Raw genomic sequence first — 25,712 nt, forward strand, 5'->3', positions numbered from 1 at the left:
TGTCAAATTTGTTGTATAACGTGATGTGTTGGTGCTTAATTTGTAAAATCATAAACTAATTTGATGTTTAATAGGCTTTTCCTTAATCCCTCCTTATTATCCAACATATTCGCTTATCCAACGTTTTGCCGGCCCGTTTATGTTGGATAAGTGAGACTCTACTGTATTATGTTATTATTATATTATTCATTATTCATGACTACATTGAAACTACAATAGAGAGAAATCAGCGTGGAAATTGCAAGAGGTACCGTAGATTGTTGTACATGAAAATAGTTTTTGATTTATTAAATACAGTTATATATTACAATTATATATTTTTGTTATTTAAACTATATATATTGTGAAATTATGGGGTTTTTTTCTCAAAGTGACACACCACCCAAGTGGGTTTTTGGTGAATTTTGACACACCAAGTGCAAAAGCTTGTCCATCATTGGCCTAAGGGCTAATCAACAAAGATTTTTACAAAGACAACTCCTTATGGAGGACAATCATATTTCATGGAGCCTCCGATGGCCTAGGGGATAAAAGCCTCGTGACTTGAAGGTTGGGTTGCTGACCTGAAAGCTGCCAGGTTCGAATCCCACCGGGGAGAGTGTGGATGAGCTTCCTCTATCAGCTCCAGCTCCATACAGGGACATAAGAGAAGCTTCCCACAAGGATGGTAAAATATCAAAACATCCGGGCGTCCCCTGGGCAACGTCCTTGCAGACGGCCAATTCTCTCACTCCAGAAGCAACTTCGGTTGCTCCTGACACAAAAATAATAATAATAATAATAATCATATTTCATTAAATTCCATGTTTAAAAATGTACGGAAGAGGACATCTGAAATAACCGGCCTTTCATTTCAGCAGGCCTAGCATTCTCAGAGTGAAAGATGCTGATCCAGGAAAAGATAATCCTTCTCTCCCCGGCTTGCAAAATGAAGAGCAAGCATGAAAAGTAGGGAGAGACTGATTCATGGGCCATTTCCCCAGAATAAATGACTAAATAAGGACACATGCTGCAGCTCATACCTGAACCATGCTCTGGCTCCAGATGCACAGCCGTCTTTGCAACATAAGGCACGAATCCTCGCCTTCCCCATTTTGTGCCAGCAAAAGCTCACTGCAGTCGTCTGTACATGTCCAGCCCGCCCACCCGTCACTTCGTACAGCCTTCCATGGGCTTTGTGACCTTTGAACCCATCCCCCCCCCCCCACCAGCCCCAATGCCAGCCCCAGATCTCCCTCTGCAGTCAATGCTGCTGTGCCTCTCCGATTTGCATAGAGCTGGCAAAGGCCTGCGGCCAGCAGCTAAAAACAGAATGCTGGCAGCAGAGTCAGAAATGGTAGGACTGCAGTTCTGTGGGAATATACCTTCACTATTCTGAGGAGCAGAATAGTGAAGGTATATTTGTGCAGCACATTTGCACAAAGCAGGGCTATGAGCCTGGCGAGATAGGAAACTACGGCTGAGCAAGGGAGGGAGAGGAAAGGCTTTCTTTTTAATACAATCTGGAGAGCCACCTTGCAAGAGCACTCACCCCGAAATCACACTCTGGTGGCCGGTTTCCAGGCTGATCACAAAAACAAGAGGAATAAATAATATTCCGGTTAGATCCGGAAAGTGCTTTATCTTTAGTAGTGATTTTAAGTATAGTCTGTGGAATCTTTCAAAATAAGAGCATCATTGTCAATGTTAATATTTTCATGCATTTGGAACGCACGTTGCCTTAGCTAATTTAGGGCCGAAGGATGAGATTGGGGATATGACAGCAAAATGGCATAAAAGGAAGGAAACAAAACAGTGTTGCTCCAGGGTTCGCACAACTGAACCCTTTTAACAGATTTGTACAAAAATAACACTGCTAAGCTCTGCACGTTTGCGCCTGCAATTAATATTGTGCCAAAATAATAAAAGGTAAAAATTGCCCTTCCCTGATAAATTCAGCAAAATGTGCCAGGAAGGCATGTTTTGTTTTAATTGTTAATCAATTGTTATCTTTTTTTTCCCTGCTTTCTCCTACTTTGCTTCCTGTGTTCTACACCCTGTAGCATACATCAAACATACTGCTGCTTCCCAATTAATAAAATGCATATTAAAGGCTTAAAAGGCTATATTTTCCATCATTTTCCAAACTGTTAGATGCCTTTTTTTTCACTGTAAGCCTGTCAAACCTTTGTTGTATACAATGATAATAGCTCAAAACTGAATATTTTAAAAAATACCAGTATTTAATTTGGCATCCAACACATGGTGACATATGACATATGAAATCTTTCTTTTCTTGTTACAGTGAGTATTAGAAAAGATACCCCTGGCTCTCAGAATGAATAATTAAGCAAGAGAAAAATATATAAAAAAGAAAACAGTTGTACATGTTTTTAGAGTCTGCTGAGATGGGTTGCCTGCTGTTTAGTTTGATATGTGCATCTGTGTGTGTACATCTGTCATTGCATCATTGCTCCTAAAAATATTTCACAAAAGACTGCTTAAAAAATTGCATGCATCCTAATTAACATTCCAGTGTATACCATTTATCATTTAAAGGCATAAAAGAAAATTGGCCTCATTAAAACCACATGATATCCTCTCAAAATAATGAGGGTGACAAGACATTGGCATAATAGATAGTTGCTATATTAAAATAATATGGCATTTTCAGAATTGGCTCCTGATCAGAGATTGGAGGTTGATTATAATGAATGGCTCTCCCAGTACTTGTAGCTCTGTAATGCTTCTGGTTGCAGAAATTTAAGATGGAAAAGAAATTGCAACTCTTTGCACAGGTTATTTAGCTAGGCATTCGACTCATGGGCATCTAAGAAGCCACACCTTACACATTTCAAAAATAACATCTGAATGCTACAACCCAAGCACTGAATTACATCTAAAACATTTTCAACCTTGAATCATTGGAAATAGAGAACATAACAACTGACCTGTTCAAATGTTTTTTTCCAATCCATACGGGGATTTGTTTTCTTGCTCTTCCTAATAATTATGCACCAACGTAGGTTGTCATTTTGTCAGTGCATGATGTGTCATCTGCCTTCCTGATTCCAGCAAAATCTTCTTAAATTTCCCAGCCCTGTGTTTTATTGCCGGTACCATATGCTTTATTGTTCAGCGACAAGAGCTACCCTCTGCACAAAGACTCATTACCTACTGCTTGCTTAGCAGCTTCGGTCTCTCTGACGCTGCCTATGTGATCACATGGGAGTTTTGTCTGATAAAGCCGGGCATACTACTGATTTCACTCTGTATGGAAGGGTTGTGTGTGTGTGTGTGTTTTATCAACTAAGGTTCTATACTAGGAGGAACAAAAACAACAACAACAAATGATAAAGCTGCTTTAAGTCATTAATGCAAAACGCAAATTATGGAAATCCCTCCACAACCTCTTTCCATGCCCATTACAAATCCCTTCGCAGCCTGTTTTACAAAACATGGATTCATTAGAGATTTGAAGATGTGATTAATACTTGTTTTGTGAAGGCTAATGACAGCATCACAGGATACTGCCTTCCTGCAGGACGTAATCTCTGTTCATCTTGCTGCTCATAAAAGGTGGCTTCTTGCCAATAAACTTGAAATATTTTAAAGTTGTTAATACGGTGTGAAGAATAAGGTTGCAACCCTAAGCATCCTTACTCAGAAGGCGTCACTGATACTTACTTTCGAGTAAACAAAACGAATAGGAAAATATCGAGGAACGCCTAACCATTCCCAAAAGTCTGATAATGTTTTTTTATTACAATTTATTTATTACAATATTTATATCCCTCCCTTCTCACCCAACAGGGGATTCAGGGTGGCTTTTTTTCTCTTTCTTTTTTATTATGCTACTACTCTGAATGAATTAGATCCTGACATCAACAGAAATAAAATGACTCAGCTACAGCCGCAATCCTGTATGCATTTAACTGGGACTAATCCCCATTGGACTCAGTAGGGTTATGTCAGAGTAAACATGTGCTGCATGTAAAACATTTTCCTATTGGATTAACAGACTTATTGCATATGGATGAAATTGCACATCAGACAACTATTGCTGTATACTGCTTTTGAACTCTTCAGATTTTAAAAATGTAACTCCAAATATCAAGATTTGCAAATGAATGTAGAAATATTTAATATTTTACTGTAGGTTTATTATCTCAAATGACAAGAATTGTCAGAAACTTCCTCAAAGGAAATCTATCATAAATCACTTTTAGACGTAGAGGTTGCGCATTGATCTAATTGTTTTATTTCCTCAAAAGTATTACAAACCACTGTCATCTGAAAATGATATGTCATCTTCAGGAAGAAAAGAAAGGCTCATTTTAGAAAATTTAAAATCCACACAATGTATAAATCTATAAAACTGTCTTTTACTCTGAAAAACGGTGATGTCGAAATAATTGTGTACTTTACCACTCCCAACATAAAGGTACACTGGCTTGTGATTAAATATTGTTCGATTTCTATTTACATTTTGAAAGTAGACAGATGACAAATAATCATGTCATTTACTTATTAGCATTCTGCAAATGGAAATACAGTAGAGTCTCACTTATCCAACATAAACAGGCCGGCACAACGTTGGATAAGCGAATATGTTGGATAATAAGGAGGGATTAAGGTAAAGCCTATTAAACGTCAAACTATGTTATGATTTTACAAATTAAGAACCACAACATCATGTTATACAACAAATTTGACAGAAACAGTAGTTCAATACGCAGTAATGCTATGTAGTAATTACTGTATTTACGAATTTAGCACCAAAATATCATGATGTTTTGAAAACATTGACTACAAAAATACGTTGGATAATCCAGAACGTTAGATAAGTGAGTATTGGATAAGTGAGACTCTACTGTATAACTCTACTTGTTATCGTTTTCAATGGTTCACTCATTAGCATAAGTAATTGACTGCTTGTTGCTCATTAAGGGTATGACCAAAGTAGTGCAGATGATGTTAGTACAAATGGTGTTTCTGACTGCTGTGGATTCAGGATTCAACTCTAGCAAAAACAAATGCTGGAGGTCCAGTTCCAAAGTCCATTTTCACTTTCATTTAACCGGGAAGTGGGAGCAAGACAGCAATGGGGCAATCCAAAACCTCAGATACAATGGTTAAGAAACATTCTCTTTTATAAATCATAACTGGAAATATAAAGGTAAAGGTTTCCCCTGACGTTAAGTCGTGTCCGATTCTGGGGGTTGGTGCTTATCTCCATTTCTAAGCCAAAGAGCCGGCATTGTCCGTAGACACCTCCAAGGTCATGTGGCCGGCATGACTGCATGGAGTGCCGTTACCTTCCCGCCGGAGCAGTACCCATTGATCTACTCACATTTGCATGTTTTCGAACTGCTAGTTTGGCAGAAGCTGGGGCTAACAACGGGCGCTCACTCCGCTCCCGGGATTTGAACCTGGGACATTTCGGTCTGCAAGTTCAGCAGCTCAGCTCTTTAATACACTGCACCACCAGGGGCTCCAACTGGAAATATAAAAGTATGGAAATTAGGATTTGGTTCCAGAATCCCCCATGAATACTGAATTCCTTGGATGTTAAGTCCTTTATATTCATTGGCATAGTAAAAGGGTGACCCTTATATAAAATCAAGATATGCTTTTCTGACTTATTTGGAGCAGAGAGATATTTTAAAGCTGTGGATGGTTAAATACATGGACATGGTGGGCTGACTGTAATTATAAGTTTCAAAACATCTATTTGTTTATAATTACAGTCAGCCCTCCTTGTCCATGTACTACCATGACCAGATCTGGCATCTCAAGGTATGGGCTAAACCATTTCTTGTTTTAACACAAGAGATGACGTCTGTAATAATATTCTCAAGTTCCAACATTTTTGTGAAATACATCAAACAGCACCAATTGAGTAGATGGTTTGTAGTGATAATTTCTAAATAGCCTGATATTAATGAAAAAATGAAGAATTAATTAGTAGGAGGTTCTTTATTTAGGTATGCTTTTTAAAAAAAGGATGTTGTTATAGGATACCAAGCAGAAATAAATGTATTCTCTGATTGTGGAATTTTCTCTCGTGGGAAGTTCATTTGGCCCTCTTTCCTCTCTTTTCCCTGGCAGGCTAAAACCGTGTACAGGAAGACCTATGGTTTAAAATCTATACAACAGTGTTTGGGGTGGGGTTGTGTTTTTTATCTTTCTATTATGATCTATCTATATCTATCTATATATATCTATATCTATATCTATATATGTCTTCTTCTTTGATCAATCTACTATTCAATTTTTTAAAAGTTCTGTATAAAGAATATTTTTTAAATGTGATAGGCCACCTTGGATCCTACCGAGGGGAAGAGGCAGAATATTAAATCAAATAAATAAAGGAATAGTGGCCATTTTGCTGCAGTGGAGATTTCAGAACAAATAGCAAATGGAAGCACGTGAAAATTGGAAAAAATAGACCTCCTCTGTATTTTAAAATTCATAACTGTATTCTATGAAATTCTAGGAATTGTGGTCTGATGGGACTTGAGCATCTCTTGGATTTGGTATCAATGGGTGGGGGTCCTAAAACCAAATCACAAGAGATACCAAAGGCCCACTGAACAGAGTTGGTACTATCTCACTAGTGGAACGTGGGTTAGAGACAGGTTTCACATTGTCTAAAGACTTACAAAAATATGAATGGTATGAATAATATGAAAATGTTTTTTAACCTTTAAATAATATTAGAACTTGAGGTTGCTGTCAGTGCTTACAGATGGACAGCTCTTAGTGCTAGTTCTCAAAAGTCACAATGCAATTACTGTGTTTTCTTGCTTAACATTTTTTTGCATTAATTAGTTTTGACAATTGACTGTTTTTGTATACATGTTGGAAACCGCCCTGAGTCCTCTCGAGGAGATAGAGTAGTATATAAATAAAGTTTTTATTAATAATAATAATAATAATAATAATAATAATAATAATAATAATAATAATAATTTTAAAAAGCAAAATGGAAGAAACCCGTGGGAGGTTTACAAATGGAAAATGGTCATGTCTGAACCCTTTACAGAATCCCATGAATGAGGCACAGTGGAGGGAATCTACATTATATCATCACAGCAGTTCATTCCAGAGCTGGCTCTCATATTCTGCCCTCTGGAGCGCTGTGATTTGTAGTTTGGTGAGGCAGTTAGAATCCTTTGTGAGATATCTCAAGCAAACTAGTTCAGGAGATCGAAACTACAATTCCCAGGATTGTACAAGTTAGAACCATGACATTTAAAGTGGTATGAGAGGGCTATATCTCTGTAGTGAAGATGGACTTGTGGATGCACAATTAAAGCATTGTCAAGAAGCACCCTCAAGTGAAGATGATGAGCTGTATTTTCAAGGTGGACAATATACACACAAACAATCCATGGTTAATTTAAGGCATTTACTGCCATAAGATGGTGTCCCTGTGCATTCCAAAGTAATATTTTTCTGAGTTCTACCACAGCACACCCAGGTGTTTCAAAACATAGTTATGCCGTCACACCCAAGCACCTTTTAGAGCTTTAAGATGTGCTTCTTTCTTTGCCCAGGTGAACGGCGGGGGCCTTTCTTTGAAGCTCAGTAATCCCAGTAACCAGCGTCACTTCAAGTTGAACAATCAAACAAGATTTTATTTTCTCAAAGTTCTTGGCAGACTTGGCACACATAGTTAAGGTTACAAATATAAACAGTCAACTTATAAAATCATGCAGACGTTCCTTTCTTGCTTTTCCCCTTAGTTGCTGGGTTAACTTCTTCCAAAGGCAAAGAGATCCTGAGATCCTCTCTACTCTAGCCCTGAGCTGCTATATCAAAAAGAGCAGGTCTTTCACTATCTAAGCTCAAAGCTAGCTTGGAGACGAAGTAATTAGAGCTTCTTCCAATGGCAAAGAAATCCTGGGATATTCTTTGCCCCAGTGCTGAGTTGCTATCTTGGAAAGAGCAGGTCTTCCCCTATCTGAACTCAGCACCAGTTTTATAGGCAAGAGGTCAGTACTTACGATGGCTTGTCTGAGCTGGCCTGGCTTGGCCACACAAGCACATCTGAGTTCTTTTCTCTTCTGTAAAAAGCAAAAGAGGCTTCTCAAAATGGAGATTTCATCCCCAGGAAAAGGGGCGGTCTCAAGAACAAAAAGATACTTTGCAAGCTTTCAACAGCAAAGGCCTTGCAGAATGGTTACTAATGGCTAACTCTGCTAATGGCTAACTGTCAGAGTGCTGCTGAGTCTGCAGCAACCCTGGAAAAAATACAAAAAGGGTGCTATTCCCTACAACCATGGGAAAATGCAAATCAAACCCCTGGGAGACGGAACAATAGGTGTCATGCTTAAACGTACCTTGACATATCATAACAAGTTCCAAAGGGCAGTTTACTTTCCTAGAATGTGTTCCACCCCATTCCCTCTAAATACATCTGGAAAAGCAAGAAACAGAGGCTAAATCAGAAGAAACAGATTAGGTTTGCCTCAGTCCTTCACCAGAAGAGCCCTTCATAGGTATTTCATAGTTATCCCAGGCAAAGATTTTCTATCTGGGTCATTTATTGTGTATGGGAGAGAGAAAAAGCATCCCTGTGACTTTGCGATGTCAGTGGACATGATTTGGGGCATGTGATTTGGTCAGGACCACTCTCATTGTCTTTTGGTAATTGAATGGACAAAGGTATGGATGATTTAACTAGGGCTTTGAGGGATGATGGAGAGAAGATGTGGCTTAATGATACATACTCCAACCAACCTGCCCGACAATTGGGATAGTATTTATTTATTTATTTATTTATTTATTTATTTATTACAATATTTATATCCCGCCCTTCTCACCCAACAGGGGACTCAGGGCAGCTTACAATAAAACACACATATAAAAATTGTACAATACACTATAAATCACTTAAAAATTATTAACTTACATCGGACATCCATAAAACACATTCTAAAATACAGATGGGCGTGTTCAAGTTTAATAGTATTAGAAAATGTTGTATTGTAAAACACTGATAGTGATCCCAAGCAGTAACATTCATTCTGCCACATCCCATCAGGTAAATCAAAACCTTCCTGGTTGTCTAGAAGTGTCTTCTACTCTTCTGACAGCTGTTTATTGTACAACAGCACTTCCCACACTAGAATCATTGATGTGGAAGAGACCACATGATCCATCCAGTCCAACCCCTTGCCATGCATAAAAAGCACAATCAAAGCACCCCCAACAGATGGCCATCCAGCCTCTGTGTAAAAGCCTCCATAGAAGGAGACTCCACTAGACTCTGAGGCAGAGAGTTTCACTGTTGACCAGCTCTTATGGTTAGGAAGTTCTTCCTAATGTTCAGGTGGCATCTCCTGAACAGTTAGATGCTGTCCCAACAACAACAAATGAAAAGTATATCCATACGACATAGCTATAAAACTTTGTCAGCCCTCTGTATCTACACATTCAACTATCTAACACTTCTTTTTATTAAATCCTGGAATTTGTAGCCTGATGGCACAGTGTGTTAAAGTGCTGAGCTGCTGAACTTGCGGACCGAAAGGTCCCAGGTTCAAATCCCGAGAGCGGAATGAGCGCCCGCTGTTAGCCCCAGCTTCTGCCAACCTAGCAGTTTGAAAACATGCAAATGTGAGTAGATCAATAGGTACTGCTCCGGCGGGAAGGTAACGGCGATCCATGTAGTCATGCTGGCCACATGACCTTGGAGGTGTCTACAGACAACGCCGGCTCTTCGGCTTAGAAATGGAGATGAGCACCAACCCCCAGAGTCGGTCACGACTGGACTTAATGTCAGGGGAAACCTTTACCTTTACTGAAGCTTCTCTAGGATGGAGCTTTAATGGTGTTATCCGTAGACACTCTAAAGCAGTGTTTCTCAAACTCTGCTCTTCCAGATGTTTTGGACTTCAGCTCCCACAATTCCTAACAACTGGTTAGTTGGCTGGGATTTCTGGGAGTGGAAGTCCAAAACACCTGGAAGAGCAGACTTTGAGAAACACTGCTCTAAAGGATTCATTAAATAGCCTGGTCATATTGGGGTAGTGAATTGAAGGAGAAGGTTTCATGTTAATAACATTAATCAAAACATACACTAAGTGCCAGTGACAATGTAAAGGCAGCTGTCTTGCTCTAGTACTCACTGTGAAAGTGTTGTGTGGACAAAGCACCACAACCTTCACATGCTAAATATTGCAATGTTTGTAAAATTCAGTATTACAGACAACCCACATTGATACATATGAGAAACTAAGGAACATTTAATATTCCAAAATCAATGCTCCAGCATTACTTTCATAATTTCCCTGCCCATTTCATCAGGCAGGGAAATTATGCAACACATACGCACATACACAAAATCTTGAGCACAAGAATAAATGAGAGCAGAGGTAGTTCCCACACTCTCCATGCACTGTGGAATCACAACTGATTTGCTGTTTCATCCAATGTCACTACAGTACTGTGCAAAATAATTAGGGCATAATGCCCCCATCTGCTGCATACCATATTTCATCTTGGCACATTGCTACTTTATAGAAGCCCTGCTGAATTATTCCATTGTACCAAAGTTGCTGTAAAAGAGGATCAGTTAAGGGATTTGTTCATGTGTTGTCATGATGCACAAGCGATAAGGTTCTTCAGACAAGCCTATTTCTTTGATAAGAAGGAAATGGCAAAAGGTTATTGCATCTAGCATACATCAGCTTACAGATTAAAACACAGAAAACAGTCATTTGTCAAGTTCAGCTGGATATCTGCAGATTCCTTTACAGCGTGGTACTTTTATTTTCTGCAAGCCTTCTTCCCCTCCTTGCTACTATGGCCATATTTCTTAAATGGAAGATATGTTGCTAAGGAAGGAACTGGCTTCTCGGCAACCTTTAGGGAACCTTGTTTTTGTGTTTTTTCTTGAGTTTTAATTAAACAAGAAGGCATCGGGCCAGCCTGTCCTGCTCTCAAAGTTGATGCAAGGTTGAAAGCAAAATGCTACTGCTGCTTAATCTGTTTTTTTGGGTTTTTTTCGTGTCAGGAGCAACTGGAGTTGCTTCTGGATTGAGAGAATTGGCCATCTGCAAGGACGTTGCCCAGGGGACGCCTGGATGTTTTGATGTTTTACCATCCTTGTGGTACCATAGCGATGAATGAGCTTTGCAAATCCTTCCCCACTAAATTCTGCCGCTTGCTATCTCAACCACTTGTTTCCAACAATGGGGGCTTGGTTGGCAACGCAGCATTTTGGCAATGCTGTGCAGCTGCGGGAAGGGGAGACCGGCTGGTTGAGGATGCAAGTGGCAGAGTTTACTGGGGAAGGAGTTGCAAAGCTCATTCATCACTATGGTAAGTACCTAGATTTGAATGGCAACTACATGAGATGTGATATTTGGGTGTGGCTTTCAACTGTATATGGTAAATGTTTTCTCCCATACTTTGTTCATTTTAAATTCCAAAACGTAACCTACTTTGTGGATAGCCCTCGTATGTACTATTTAAATAGAAGATTGTGACCCCTTAAAGAAAATATATTATCTGAGAAATGATTATGGAACACTAATAGCCAGGAACTATTACACTGTATGCAACAAACACTTATAAATGTATGTCTATTTGAATAAATAAATAAATTGAAAAACTGGCACAGGCAAAACATGGCAGTCTTTTCTCTCTCTGCAAGAGAAAGAAACGGAATGGCAAGGGATGATTTGGTCACTTTATTTTCCTCTGTAATTTCTCTAATAAAAGAGATCATCCGATAAATGCTCTTGCTAGTCACAGAGTGCTCTGTATTGCCATTGTATAGTCGTACCATTGTGATGTCATTACTACAATATTACAGATAAAAAGATTTTTTAAAAACCCAGATGACCCAATCATGACGTGAGAAGCAAGGTACAGGAGTCACTAATGAAGCCGTTCATACATATGAGGAACTGTGCAAATGGTGAGATAGAAAACATCTATGCATGAGAATAGATGGAAGAGATTTCAAACAACAATGCGGCATAAAGGTGTAGTGTGATAAAGCTCTAAGTGTAAATGATAATGCTCGAAGTCATTGTGGCCCACCTGTTTCTGATAAAACTGCTGCAGCGAAAAGACTTTGAATGCTACCACATGTAGACCAGAGCTTTCCAAACGGTGTGTCACAACACGTTAGTGTATTAACTGCAGTGTGTATGTATGCCACGTGAATGTAATGAGAAAGCTCTGAGTCTATGTAAAATAAGCAATAAAAACTTGCATGCATTTTTATGCAGCAAAGGCACCAATTAGGAAAATATTGGAAATGTATGTCATTATCTTCCAAATCATATAGTTTTAAAAACATAAATGAAAATTTTTAATGAGATATTTTATGTCCCCATACATTTCATTATTACAATTTATTTATTTATTTATATGTCTCCCCTTTGGGGAGATATGGAGGTATTCGTAAATACTGGATATATGGAATTGACTATGTGAAGACCTGGATTATAATTATGGATGGTGTGATTTTAATGTAATGTTTTTAAATGTTTAATATGTCTGTTTTTAATCTAATCTAATTTTAATGTCTGTATAATATGTTTTTAAGGCATTGAATTATTGCCTCCATGTAAGCTGCCTTTAGTCCCCTTCGGGGTAGAGAAAGGCAGGATAGAAATAGAGCAAATAAATATATAAATAAAGGATATTGTATGACACAGCAAACAAGATAGATATGCTGGATTTCATATCACAAAATTACAAGTCGAACACTTCCCAAGCGTTTAGGACTGTGTGATGTATTTTCGGATGATGTGTGCAGATCCCAGTAGGGTGGCCTTTTGCAGTTGGCAGATCATAATTTTGTCAATGTCTATTGTTTCCAAATGCCGGCTGAGATCTTTTGGCACGGCACCCAGTGTGCCCATCACCACCGAGACCACCTGCACTGGTTTCTGCCAGAGTCTTTGAAGTTCAGTCTTGAGGTCCTGATAGCGGCTGAGTTTTTCCTGTTGTTTTTCATCAATGCGACTGTCACCTGGGATGGCGACATCAATGATCCAAACCTTTTTCTTTTCCACAACTGTGATGTCTGGTGTGTTGTGTTCCAGAACTTTGTCAGTCTGGATTCGGAAGTCCCACAGTATCTTTTCATGATCATTTTCCAATACTTTTGCAGGTTTGTGATTCCATCAGTTATTTATTGCTGGGAGGTGGTACTTGAGGCATGAGTTCCAATGAATCATTTGGGCCACATAGTTGTGCCTCTGTTTGTAGTCTGTGCGATTTTCTTACAGCAGCTGAGGATATGATCAATGGTTTTGTCGGTTTCCTTGCACAGTCTGCATTTTGGGTCATCAGCTGTTTTTTCAATCTTGGCCTTGATTGCATTTGTTCTGATGGCTTGCTCCTGGGCTGCAAGGATCAGGCCTTCTGTTTCCTTCTTCAGTGTCCCATTTGTGAGCCAGAGCCAGCTCTTCTCCTTGTCAGCTTTTCCTTCAATTTTGTCGAGCAACTTTCCATGCAATCTTTTGTTGTGCCAGCTGTCTGCTCTAGTTTGTAGTGTGGTTTTCTTGTACTGATTCTTTGTCTGCTGTGTTTTGAGGAGTTTCTGATTTTTGACTTCAATCAAAGCAGGTTCTTCACTTTGTTTTACATATTCTGCCAGGGCATGTTCTTCTTCTTTGACTGCTTGTTTTACTTGTAAGAGTCCTCTGCCCCCTGATCTTCTAGGCAGATATAGCCAGTCAATATCAGTGCGGGGGTGCAGTGAATGATGAATGGTAATGAGTTTTCTTGTTTTTCTGTCCAAATTGTCCAGTTCTACCAGTGTCCAGTTTATGATGCCAGCAGTATATCTTATGACAGGTATGGCCTAGGTGTTTATGGCCTTGATGGTGTTACCTCCATTGAGCTTGCTTTTGAGAACTTTTCTGACCCTTTGTGTGTATTCTTTACTGACCACAGATGATGATGATGATGATTACAAGGGGTTTGATTAATTGCCATTTTTCTAGTAAAATTGAATTACTGTGCCGCAAAATGTTGCATGTCTAAATAGTGTGCCATCATTATGAAATATTTGAGAAGCTCTGTTGTAGGTATCCATTCAGATGTTAGGTGCTAGCAATTTTAGAGAGACCTGGACGTAGTACAACTACAACGCCAAAAGTAGACAGACAGACACTTCCCTGTTATCCCTAGATAAGCAAATGAATTTTTTTTTTTAAATATAGGATTTCAGTAATTGACTTGTGGTTGAGGATGGGGCTTGTTAGATGCTATAGTCTTCAAAAATGCAGCCAAATACTCTGTTGGGTCTATGTTACATAACTTTACACATACCTGGCTATGTAGCAGAGGCATTAAGGAGCTCTGTTACTGAATTGGAAAGATGCATAACAGGATACCAGCAAGAGTGTCCTTTTTTTTCGTGTCAGGAGCAACCGGAGTTGCTTCTGGAGTGAGAGAATTGGCCGTCTGCAAGGATGTTGCCCAGGGGACGACCGGATGTTTTGATGTTTTACCATCCTTGTGGGAGGCTTCTCTCATGTCCCCGCATGGAGCTGGAGCTGATAGAGGGAGCTCATCCACACTTTGAACCTGGCAGCCTTCAGGTCAGCAACCCAACCTTCAAGTCACGAGGCTTTTATCCCCTAGGCCACCGGAGGCTCAAGAGTGTCCTGATGCATATTGGGTTCTACAAGGCACACTAGCACTCAGTAGTTATCCCATTGTGCCTTGGATCTCATTGTGCACTGGTCCTGATGCATAATGATCACTTTGCTGACTTGCTCATATAGCAACTCTTTGCTGAATGCAAACACCGCAAATCTGATCAGATCTAGTTCCTGCAGACATAAATCCACTCATGAAAACACAAGTCTCTGAGTGCATTCCAGTCTGTATTTCTAAACTGTGTTTCAGATCATTTGAAATATAGGGCATATATAACCTGTAGAATTTTTGCAGTCTGAGACCACTTTAGTTGCCATGGCTCAATGCTAGAGAATTCTGGGAGTTGTAGTTTAGTAAGGCACTAACACTCTTGGACAGAGAATGCTAAAGACTTGGTAAAACAACTCCCATAATTCTATTGTATTGAGCCAGGGCAGTTAAAGTGGTGTCAAACTGTATTAATTCTGCTGAGGAGAGGTACCCCTAATTTCATTCCACTTTAAAAGTTAATTTCATTTGTGATTTGATTGAGTTATTATTTTTAAATTATTGACAGTCTTCAAGAAGAAGGCCAAATATAAATCTAGATAGATAGATCATCTCAAACAGTAATATAATATCAAGGTCTATTAGTACTTCTAGCGTGGACAGCTCCTAACACTTTCAATTAAAAGCCATGATGTAGTTGTTCTGTCTTTCTTTCCTTAATGGATATTCACTGGTAAGAAAAAAAAAATTCAGAGCGCTTCCCAATTGCACTCTATCATGCAGTTGCCCTATCTCCTGTACCTCTGGAAGCACAACGTGACTTTATTTATGTTGTTAACTTGCTCAGTGAAAAAGCGGAAACTGTCAAATTTGGAAATAATATTACTATTTAGGATCTCATATGGGTTTCTTGAGAAAGGGGATCACAAAATATTAAGCACTGTATCACAATGTATCTATTTTCCCCTTTCCCCAATAGCTTTATTTGCTCTCTGAAGTGTGGGTGGAGATTTGGACTGAGGAGGTTTTTAGTGCCTGTATGAAATTATAAGCTCAGAGTGACAACTCACAACAACCGAACTGAATAAATGTCTTGCAAGTTGCAATTTTCCAATCCCTCTTTTTAGAAATTCCCTCACTGAAATAATATCTGGTTTTAATTTTGCTGTAGAATTATATTTTCAGTTCAGATCCATTTTCTGGATGAAGTTCAGTTACCCTTAAAAAAAACACAAAATAAAAAATCTTTGTATGTTATTTGGGGAGAAAAGAAAAAATATATAACTGTACCCAAACAAAGAGTAAAAAGTCAGAGAATAAATACACTTTTTAAATAAGAAATTACAAGATGTTTCTTGTTCTATCCACAGTTTTACTCAGTAAAGCAGCTTATGCCAACAGCACTACTCAAGACTCCTGTTTTCCCAGCGGGAGACTTCAAATAATGTCTTTATACTTTACGAGCTGTACCCAGCCACACATTGCTGTGGCATCACCCTAAGTGGGTTTTTGTTTGTGGAGGCAAGTCTGAATGTTGTAGTCACCTTGATTAGCACTGAATGGGCTTGCAGCTTCAAAGCATGGTTGTTTCAGCCCGGGGGAGGGGGAATCCTTTGTTGGGAGGTGTAAGCTGGCTCTGGTTGTTTCTTGCCTGGATTACCCTTATTTTCAGAGTGTTGTTCTTTATTTACTGTCCAGATTATAAAGTTTTTTTAATGCTGGCTGCCAGGTTTTGTTGATTTTCATGGTTCCCAGGAACCCAATCTATGCCTCGCTGTTGGTGCGTGGTGGCCATTGAAACCCTGCCCACCTGGCTAACGTCACGAAGTTTTCTGGGGGGGGGGGGGGTCTCTGCACATGCGTGGTTAGTAATCTTTGGTTGGGGGGAGGTTCTGTAATTTGAACCTAATTTTGTAGGGTTTTTTGATTGAAAGACATAGATTGGATGACTATGTCATTTGTGGCCAAATGTGGTGTGATTTGGTCCAGTGGTTTTGTTGTTTACTCCATGGGGATTATACACATTATCTATCTATCTATCTATCTATCTATCTATCTATCTATCTATCTATCTATCTATCTATCTCATATCAGACCCTGTATTATAAAAGGTAAAGTTTTCCCCTGACGTTAAGTCCAGTCATGTCTGACTCTGGGGGTTGGTACTCATCTCAATTTCTAAGCCGAAGAGCCAGCATTGTCCGTAGATACCTCCAAAGTCATGTGGCTGGCATGATTGCATGGAGCGCCGTTACCTTCCTGTCGGAGCGGTACCTATTGATCTACTCACATTGGCATGTTTTCGAACTGCTAGGTTGGCAGAAGCTGGAGCTAATAGCAGGTGCTCACTCCGCTCCCAGGATTTAAACCTGTGACCTTTTGGTCTGCAAGTTCAGGAGCTCAGCACTTTAACACACTTCGCCACTGGGCTCCTGTATTATAGAACCTATATTATGAGCCCCTGGTGGAGCAATGGGTTAAACCCTTGTGCTGGCAGGACTGCTGACTTGAAAGTTGGGTTGCTGACCTGAAGGTTGCCAGTTCGAATCTGGGGAGAGCATGGATGAGCTCCCTCTGTCAACTCCAGCTCCCCATGTGGGGACATGTGATAAGTCACATATACTTTCAGAGAGCCAATTCTCTCATACCAGAAGTGACTTGCAGTTTCGCAAGTCACTCCTGACATGGAAAAAAAATCCTCCTCATTTTCAATGGGTGCATCTACACTGTAGAATTAATGCAGTGTGACTCCACTTTAATTGCCATGGCTCAGGGCTGTGGTTTGTATAGGCTCTAAAAAGTACTTTTTTGTAGGTTGGAGAAAGCCCGAGTGCTATTTGTAAATCTAGGACAAACATAATCACGTTTTAGCTATTTTGTGCTTAGCATATACTTTTAGGCATGATTTCTGTTATACTTGTGGTTAACAGTCATTCCATCTCAGTCTGTGACCTTGTCTTTAATGCAGCTTCTTATACATGTGTTGTTAAAAGCAGAAAAAACATATCTTTCTCTCTGGAACCTTTTTGATGTTATTTAACTCAGTACCACACACAATGCAGACACTTGGCAAGAACATTTTCATTTATAATATTGTCTGTTTCTGTTTATCCACATCAATTCCACTTCCCGCTCTTGTTCTTCCAGTGAAAGAAGAAATAAACACAAGTTTGTATTTACTTCTTCATTTGTCTTCCAGCACCAGCTATAATGGAGAGCTTGTAAAATGTCAGGTAACATGACAGCATGGAGTAAAAGCCACTTGTGCCTGCACACACATCCTGGAAGTAAACTCAACAGATACCAAAGGCCCGTTGTATACATATATTGCTGGGAGGTGGTTAGGCAGCATAGAGATACAAGAACTTTAGGAGTACAGGGGAGGGGAGCAATTAGATTTCTGCCCTTTTTAGATAAGTCTGAGAAGGATGTCTTTTGCTATTTGGCGATGGCATCTCCTACTTCCTTTCCCACAAAGCTAGCTCCTGATTCAAGGGAAGGAAGAAGCATCAGAAACAAATTGACCACTTCTACACTGAGATCCTTACAGTGAACTGAGCTTTTGGTGTTCAGTTTCTGAGTTCAACTGCAGAAGGTGAAAACCTTGGTTATTTATTATTATTATTATTTATTTACAGTATTTATATTCCGCCCTTCTCACCCCGAAGAGGACTCAGGGCGGATTACAATGAACACATAAATGGTAAACATTCAATGCCAACAGACAAACAACATACAGTATAGACAGACACAGAGGCATTTAACTTTTTTTTTCCAGCTTCACGATTCCGGCCACAGGGAGAGCTGTTGCTTCACTGTCCACTAGTGGCTGTACTTCCTCATTCCTTTCCTCGTGTTTTGCTGGCAGTTTTATGATGTTGTAAATTAGTTAAATTAGCCTCCCGCATAAAGCATACCTAAATTTCCCTACTTGACAGATGTGACTGTCTTTCGGGGCTGAATACATCAACAGTAAGCCGGGCTATTTAATGGTCGGGGACTTAACCCGACCCGGGCTTCGAACTCATGACCTCTCGGTCAGTAGAGATTTATTGCAGCTGGTTACTAGCCAGCTGCGCCACAGCCCGGCCCAGGTACTCAGGTTCTCCCTTCATCTGAAGCAGAAGAAAATCTAACTATACACCATAGAGCTCATCCTAATATACAGTAGAGTCTCACTTATCCAACAAAAATGGGCCGGCAGAATGTTGGATAAGCAAATATGTTGGATAATAAGGAGGGATTAAGGAAAAGCCTATTACACATCAAATTAGGTTATGATTTTACAAATTAAGCACCAAAACATCATGTTATACAACAAATTTGACAGAAAAAGTAGTTCATTACACATTAATGCTATGTAGTAATTACTGTATTTATGAATTTAGCACCAAAATATCACAATGCATTGAAAACATTGACTACAAAAATGCGTTGGATAATCCAGAACGTTGGATAAGTGAGTGTTGGATAAGTGAGACTCTACTGTATATCAAAAATACAGTTGATTGTGTGTTCCCGTCCCCTGAATATGAGGAGGTTTTGGGTGAAATTCTAAGTTCAGCTCTTACACCTGTTATGTTAGGCGTACACAAACTGGCCCTAGACAACACTGCTCTTTCAGCCTTGCCTTAATATGGATCCAAGTGATATATCTTCAAAAGTTTGCATAAAGATTACAAAGATATTGGTTAGAATCCACTTGATGATATACGTGAGTGTACCCTAGAATTATACCTTTTTAAGTATGCCGTGGAAGAAAAGATCCGGCTAGGCATCCTCAATGGGCGAAAGTGCTATCTCTTTAGCCATTTTGTGGTCAGGGTAATTGAGCAACCAACCAATGTTTTCAAGGCATTGGATATCTGCCTTTGTGTTTTCTGGAATCCACCTTGAGTGGATTATTATTATTACAGTAGAGTCTCACTTATCCAAGCTAAACGGGCCGGCAGAACCTTGGATACGTGAATAGCATGGATAATAAGGAGGGATTAAGGAAAAGCCTATTAAACATCAAATTACGTTATGATTTTACAAATTAAGCACCAAAACATCATGTTATACAACAAATTTGACAAAAAGGTAGTTCAATATGCAGTAATGTTATGTTGTAATTTAGCACCAAAATATCATGATATATTGAAAACATTTACTACAAAAATGGCTTGGATAATCCAGAACCTTGGATAAGAGAGTCTTGGATAAGTGCAACTCTACTGTATTATTCTTGTCATTGTCGTCATCATCATCATCATCATCATTTAGTATCTTAGGGGACTGCAGGATGCCGGAGAAGGATCTAGCTACATGCTGAAGGAAACAGATTCCTTCTTGATCTCCCATGTATATGATAGATATCTGAGGTAGGGTGAATTTTCATGCTGTTTCCTCCCAGTGGTAAATATGTAGCTAAATGCTACCCTGGCCCCAGGCACTCCTCTGGCTATTAAATGGACATAGAGACACAATCCACAAATTGATTTTTACTTTGGCAAAAAAGCAGCTCAGACCAATCACATGGCAAAGTGTTAACCTACACAGAAATGCAAGATCTTGGCAAGAGTGTAGGATCTCCTCCATAGATTCCAAAATGCACAATTCTTACTATTAATATTGTTGATGTTGTTGTCATTATCATGCTTCTGACCTTGTGGAGTATCATTTGGAAACAAATCTGTGCCGGACTGTGGCGCAGGCTGGTGAGCAGCCTGCTGCAATAAATCACTCTGACTATGAGGCCATGAGTTTGAGGCCAGCCCTTGGCAGGGTGAACACCCATCAATTAAAAAAATAAAAAATAGCCCCTGCTCGTTGCTGATCTAGCAACCCGAAAGATAGTTGTATCTATCAAGTAGGAAATAAGGTACCACTTATAAAGTGGGGAGGCAAATTTAACTAATTTATGACGTTGGAATGAGGAAGTGCCGTCACAGGGGATGATGAAGCAACTGCTTCCTCCCTGTGGCCAGATTCGAACATCCCCTCAAGAGAAGGTTAAATTGCCTCTGCGTCTGTCTCTGTCTCGGTTCTATGTGTATATGGGCATCGAATGTTTGCCCTATATGTATATAATGTGATCCGCCTTGAGTCCCCTTCGGGGTGAGAAGGGCGGAATATAAATACTGTAAATAAATAAATAAATAAATAATTTTTATTAATGAAGCCAAAAGAGGTTTTTCTACTGACCTTGACCAAGCTGTTGAGTAAGAATGAAAAACAAATCTGGTCCAAAATTGATCCGTATTATTCAGGCACCTCTAATCATGTGCTGGCCACAGATATCTCAAGGCATTTAATTTATTTTAGATTTCCAGCAAAAAAGAATGCATTGCACTAAAAACTGCACAAGAGCCATGCTATTGACTAATCTTACTTACTTTTTAAATGTGTTGTACTTTTATTCATAGGAAATTGACACCAGGCTTCTCCCACGCAGTCATGCCAGCCACATAACCTTGGAGGCATTTATGGACTCTTTGGGTTAGAAATGGAGATGAGCACCAACCCCCAGAATCAGAAATGACTAGACTTAATGTCAGGTGAAAACCTTTACTAACCTTCTCCCATTAAATAAACATGTTATCTGTATTTGTTAATTTTTAGAAATAATGAATCCTATAGATTCAAAGTTAACCTCATTCCTTATGCAAAACACCCTCCTATCAATTGCTCTACCTTCTTTATATAATTTAAAGAAACAACTGTATGTCATCATTATTCCCAAGAGTAACTTTCCATTGTTTTCAATATGTTAATCCAAAGTTTTAACCTTCTTCAACCTGGTGTCCTATTAGGGCCATATAACCGAGAATATCAAGGCAGGAAATCCCACAATATCTGCTTTGAACTGGAATATATTGCAGTGTGGAGTCAGATAACCCAGTTCAAAGCAGATATTGTGGGATTTGTTGTCGAAGGCTTTCATGGCCAGGATCACAGGGTTGTTGTATGTTTTCCGGGCTGTATGGCCATGTTCCAGAAGTATTCTCTCCTGATGTTTCACCCACATCTATGGCAGGCATCCTCAGAGGTTGTGATTTCCTGCCTTTATATTCTGGGTTATATGGCTCTGTGGAAGGGCCCTTAATATCTTCAACTCAGATCAGAATTAATCACCATGGCTGATGTTCAAAAATGCAGGGAGGTATATCCAAAATATCTGAAGTGTCCTAGATTGATGACTGGTTTACTTGTTGGCTTAAAGGAGATTTTGGCAACAATAAGGAACTCAGTGAACAAGGTGCCGTAGATAGATAACTGTATCATTTCCTATTGCTTGTAAATTTGTAAATTTGCTGTGAAAGTTAGGAGTTCTGCAGACTGTTTTGTCAGAGGTATGGGAAGTGAAGGGATTTATGGGCTTCCTCACCCCTAGCGTTCACAGACAGATACAGTAGAGTCTCACTTATCCAACACTTGCTTATCCAACGTTCTGGGCCCGGGCTGTGGTGCAGGCGGGAGAGCAAGCCAGCTGCAATTAACTGCAATGAATCACTCTGACCAGGAGGTCATGAGTTCGAGGCCCGCTCGGAGCCTATGTTTGTTTGTCTTTGTTCTATGTTAAAAGGCATTGAATGTTTGCCTATATGTGTAATGTGATCCACCCTGAGTCCCCTTTGGGGTGAGAAGGGCGGAATATAAATGCTGTAAATAAATAAATAAAATAAATATCCAACATTCTGGATTATCCAACGCATTTTTGTAGTCAATGTTTTCAATACATCGTGATATTTTGGTGCTAAATTCATAAATACAGTAATTACTACATAGCATTACTGCGTATTGAACTACTTTTTCTGTCAAATTTGTTGTATAACATGATGTTTTGGTGCTTAATTTGTAAAATCATAGCCTAATTTAATGTTTAATAGGCTTTTCCTTAATCTCTCCTTATTATCCAACATATTCGCCTATCCAACATTCTGCCGGCCTGTTTATGTTGGATAAGTGAGACTCTACTGTATCTGTTTTTATTTCTGAAATTTGCCACCCTCGGCTTATACTGGAGTCAATGTTTTCCCAGTTTTTTTGTTGTAAAATTAGGTGCCTCGGCTTATACTCGAGTATATACGGTATGTATTTTCTGGTTGCCTAGTGGAATCTTCCAACCCTAACCAACAAATAGTGGCACACCACAAGAAATGATTACTGGCTTCTTATGCTCACATAAGTAAGCACTAACATCTGGCTCTTATTTTCTTCATTTCCTTTTTCTTAAAGAAAGAGATAATCCCAGAGATCAAACTCTACATCTTCTTATGGCTGGTAACCACTGCCTGCACCATCAAGCTAATTAAGACGGAAACTTGAAAGTGCTCATTGTGGTGCATCTTCCATACAAGGTGAATAGTAGCATTATGCGCACACATAATAGGGACAGCAAGAGTGTTAAAATCAATTGAAACTGTTCACATCCTTTCCCACAGGTAATTCCTTTATAAATGCTGTTGAAATTGCTGTGTTTCATGGGAGAGAATAATGAAGACTACCTGTCAAATCACACCATTATTTGGCTAGACAATGCAAGCCTTCTCCCAGCCACCTCTCAGCCCTCTGCTTGCACCTCTCTCCAAACCGAATACCAACACAGAGGGGAAGAATGAGTGCAGAACCCATGCTGACCTTTCCTGCCGGCCAGCGCTGACCTTTCCAACCTCATTAGAGTGCTAGGTATGGAAGCCTAAATAAAGAGTTGTTGATACACTTGAGGAGAGATTAGAAGCACAAGATTTTTTCTGGCTAGGGCACAGTTATACTTTTTGTCTAAGCACCGCATCTCTCTGCTTTTTATCGAACACTCCAGGAGATGATCAACCTTGTCTTCTGTTGACATGCAGAGTGAATCAAGAAACAGAAAGGCTGAGGTTGAAATCTGCAATCTTCGCAGCCCATTTGCTTCAGTGGGAGTTCCTCAGATCTCTCTGCTTGCATTTACAGTGAGCTCAGGCTATCCTCTCAGCATAAGGATGGGGTTGCTCACACCGTCCTTATACCGGAAGGAGAGCAAGACCTACAGTGGCTTCCTCCCCATCCTTTCTACATAAGGATGCGGCGGACCACCATGTCCTTATGCCGAAATGAGGATGGCCTGAGGTAAGCACCCAGGTGGCCGCATCTGGCCCCTGGGCCTTACTTTACCCATGCCTGCTCTAGCCACTGTCCTCCCAACCCTGCTCTACGCCTGCGAAACATGGACGGTCTACAGACATCACACCAAACTCCTGGAGCGTTTCCATCAGCATTGCCTCAGAAAAAACCTGCAAACAATTTGGGAAGACAGGCGGACAAATGTCAGCATGCTGGAAGAAGCAAAGACCACTAGCATTGAAGCGATGCTCCTACGCCATCTGGCCATGTTGTCCGAATGCCCGATCACTGTCTCCCAAAGCAGTTGCTCTACTCCGAACTCAAGAACGGGAAACGGAATGTTGGTGGGCAGGAAAAGAGATTTAAAGATGGGCTTAAAGCCAACCTTAAAAACTGTGGCATAGACACTGAGAACTGGGAAGCCCTGGCCCTTGAGCACTCTAATTGGAGGTCAGCTGTGACCAGCAGTGCTGTGGAGTTCGGAAAGGCACGAATGGAAGGCTTAAGGGAGAAACGTGCCAAGAGGAAGGAGTGTCAAGCCAACCCTGACCGGGACCGCCTTCCACCTGGAAACCGATGTCCTCACTGCGGGAGAACATGCAGATCAAGAATAGGTCTCTTCAGCCATCTACGGACACCCCCCCAAGATGGTAGACAATCATCCTCGAACTATGAGGGATTGCCTAAGTAAGTAAGTAAGCTCTAGTACAACTCTGTGGAGGACCTCAAGAGCCCTTGAGAGAATATACTAATCAAATCCACGAATAATTGATTTCTCAAAAGTTGAATACAGAAATGTGGAGGATTGACTACATTTCCCCTCAAGCTACCGGGATTGGCACCATATTTATGCCTGTTGTCTCCATTCCTCTTTTTCTTTTCTGGAAAACTTAGTAGGGATGATCATAGGTCCAGGGACCACTCCAAAGTGGAAGTATTGTATATAATACCATAACTGAGATTCCCACTGAAGTCAGTAAAATAATGGTTGCTCTTGTGTAGGATTCACAAACATCAGAAAAAGTAAAGAAGAAGCAACACTCTGAAAACAGAGGAGTTCCAGACATGAATCAACCAGGGGCAGCTAACGACTCTGAACAAAGGATGCCCCCGGGCAGGAAGAAGCCAGGAGATGAAGCTATTCAATGCTAATTTAGGTGATTAACTACACATTCACACTGGCCTCCAACTGACAAGAGTTCTTCTCTCACCCTGGACTTTCCAGAGATATATTTAAACCTTCCTTACTTAGTTTCTCTATATACCTCACAACCTCTGAGGATGACTGCCATAGATGTGGGTGAAACATCAGGAGAGAATACTTCTGGAACATGGCCATACAGCCTGGAAAACCAACAACAACCCTGATTCACAAACAGACTCAGGCTTTTTGCGTATGAAATTGCTCTAGCTATAATTGAGACTATAAGGCATATTTGCACTATGATGCCAAATCGTTCGTGGAAATGATTCTTATTGCCAAATCTATTTTCACATTGTATTATGGATAATACAACGTAATAGTGGTTAATTAAATTTGCTACAAATGATTCAGAAGTCTCAAGCTCATTGGGGCTTACTTTCAGATTATTGTGGGCAGAATTCCAACCTAAATGTAGGAATGGAAGGCCATTTGTTTACATGGCTACCTATGTATTTACGTGAGTACTGAAAAATCCACATCTGAAAAAAATGTTATTTTTATCAAATTTTCAGAAACTAAGTTGTCATTGGGTTGGATCTATTTTTAGGATGCACCTACCCGGTAGAAATAATGCAATTTGACACCACTTTCGATGTCATGGCTCAATGAAATGCAATCCTGGAATTTGTAGCTTGGTGAGACACTAGCAGTCCTTGGCAGAGAAGACAAAAGATCCTGTGTAATTGCAACTCCTATGATTCCATAGCATTGAGCCATTGTCCCTAAAGCGCTGCCAAACTTCATTCTTTCTATAGTGTAGATGCACTCTGTAATGAAGTATGAATTTTGGTTTACAAGTGTTATGTTTAATTGT

At 39.9% G+C, this 25,712-nt stretch overlaps 1 protein-coding gene and 1 long non-coding RNA gene across 6 annotated transcripts in view; one reads left to right on the forward strand and one right to left on the reverse strand.

Annotated features, from left to right (window-relative positions):
* csrnp3 (cysteine and serine rich nuclear protein 3) overlaps positions 1–25,712 on the reverse strand; it is a 155,266-nt gene that overhangs the window by 75,452 nt on the left and 54,102 nt on the right. The window contains exon 2 of one of the 5 annotated variants that reach the window (XM_062969217.1): positions 5,333–5,479. The exons of 1 other annotated variant lie outside the window; for it this stretch is intronic. The gene's annotated coding sequence lies outside the window, so the exon portion shown is untranslated. Of the gene's footprint in view, positions 1–563; positions 921–1,022; positions 1,167–2,930; positions 3,341–5,332; positions 5,480–25,712 lie in introns of those variants that run through there. 3 more of the 5 variants (XM_062969214.1, XM_062969216.1, XM_062969219.1) reach the window with 3 other exon arrangements.
* Positions 11,833–23,313, forward strand: LOC134295727 (uncharacterized). Its single transcript, XR_010002366.1, has 3 exons — positions 11,833–11,914; positions 22,828–22,949; positions 23,034–23,313. It is a non-coding gene; the product is annotated as an uncharacterized LOC134295727 (long non-coding RNA).

The sequence above is a fragment of the Anolis carolinensis genome, chromosome 1, assembly GCF_035594765.1.
Source record: "Anolis carolinensis isolate JA03-04 chromosome 1, rAnoCar3.1.pri, whole genome shotgun sequence".
Taxonomy (NCBI): domain Eukaryota; kingdom Metazoa; phylum Chordata; class Lepidosauria; order Squamata; family Dactyloidae; genus Anolis; species Anolis carolinensis.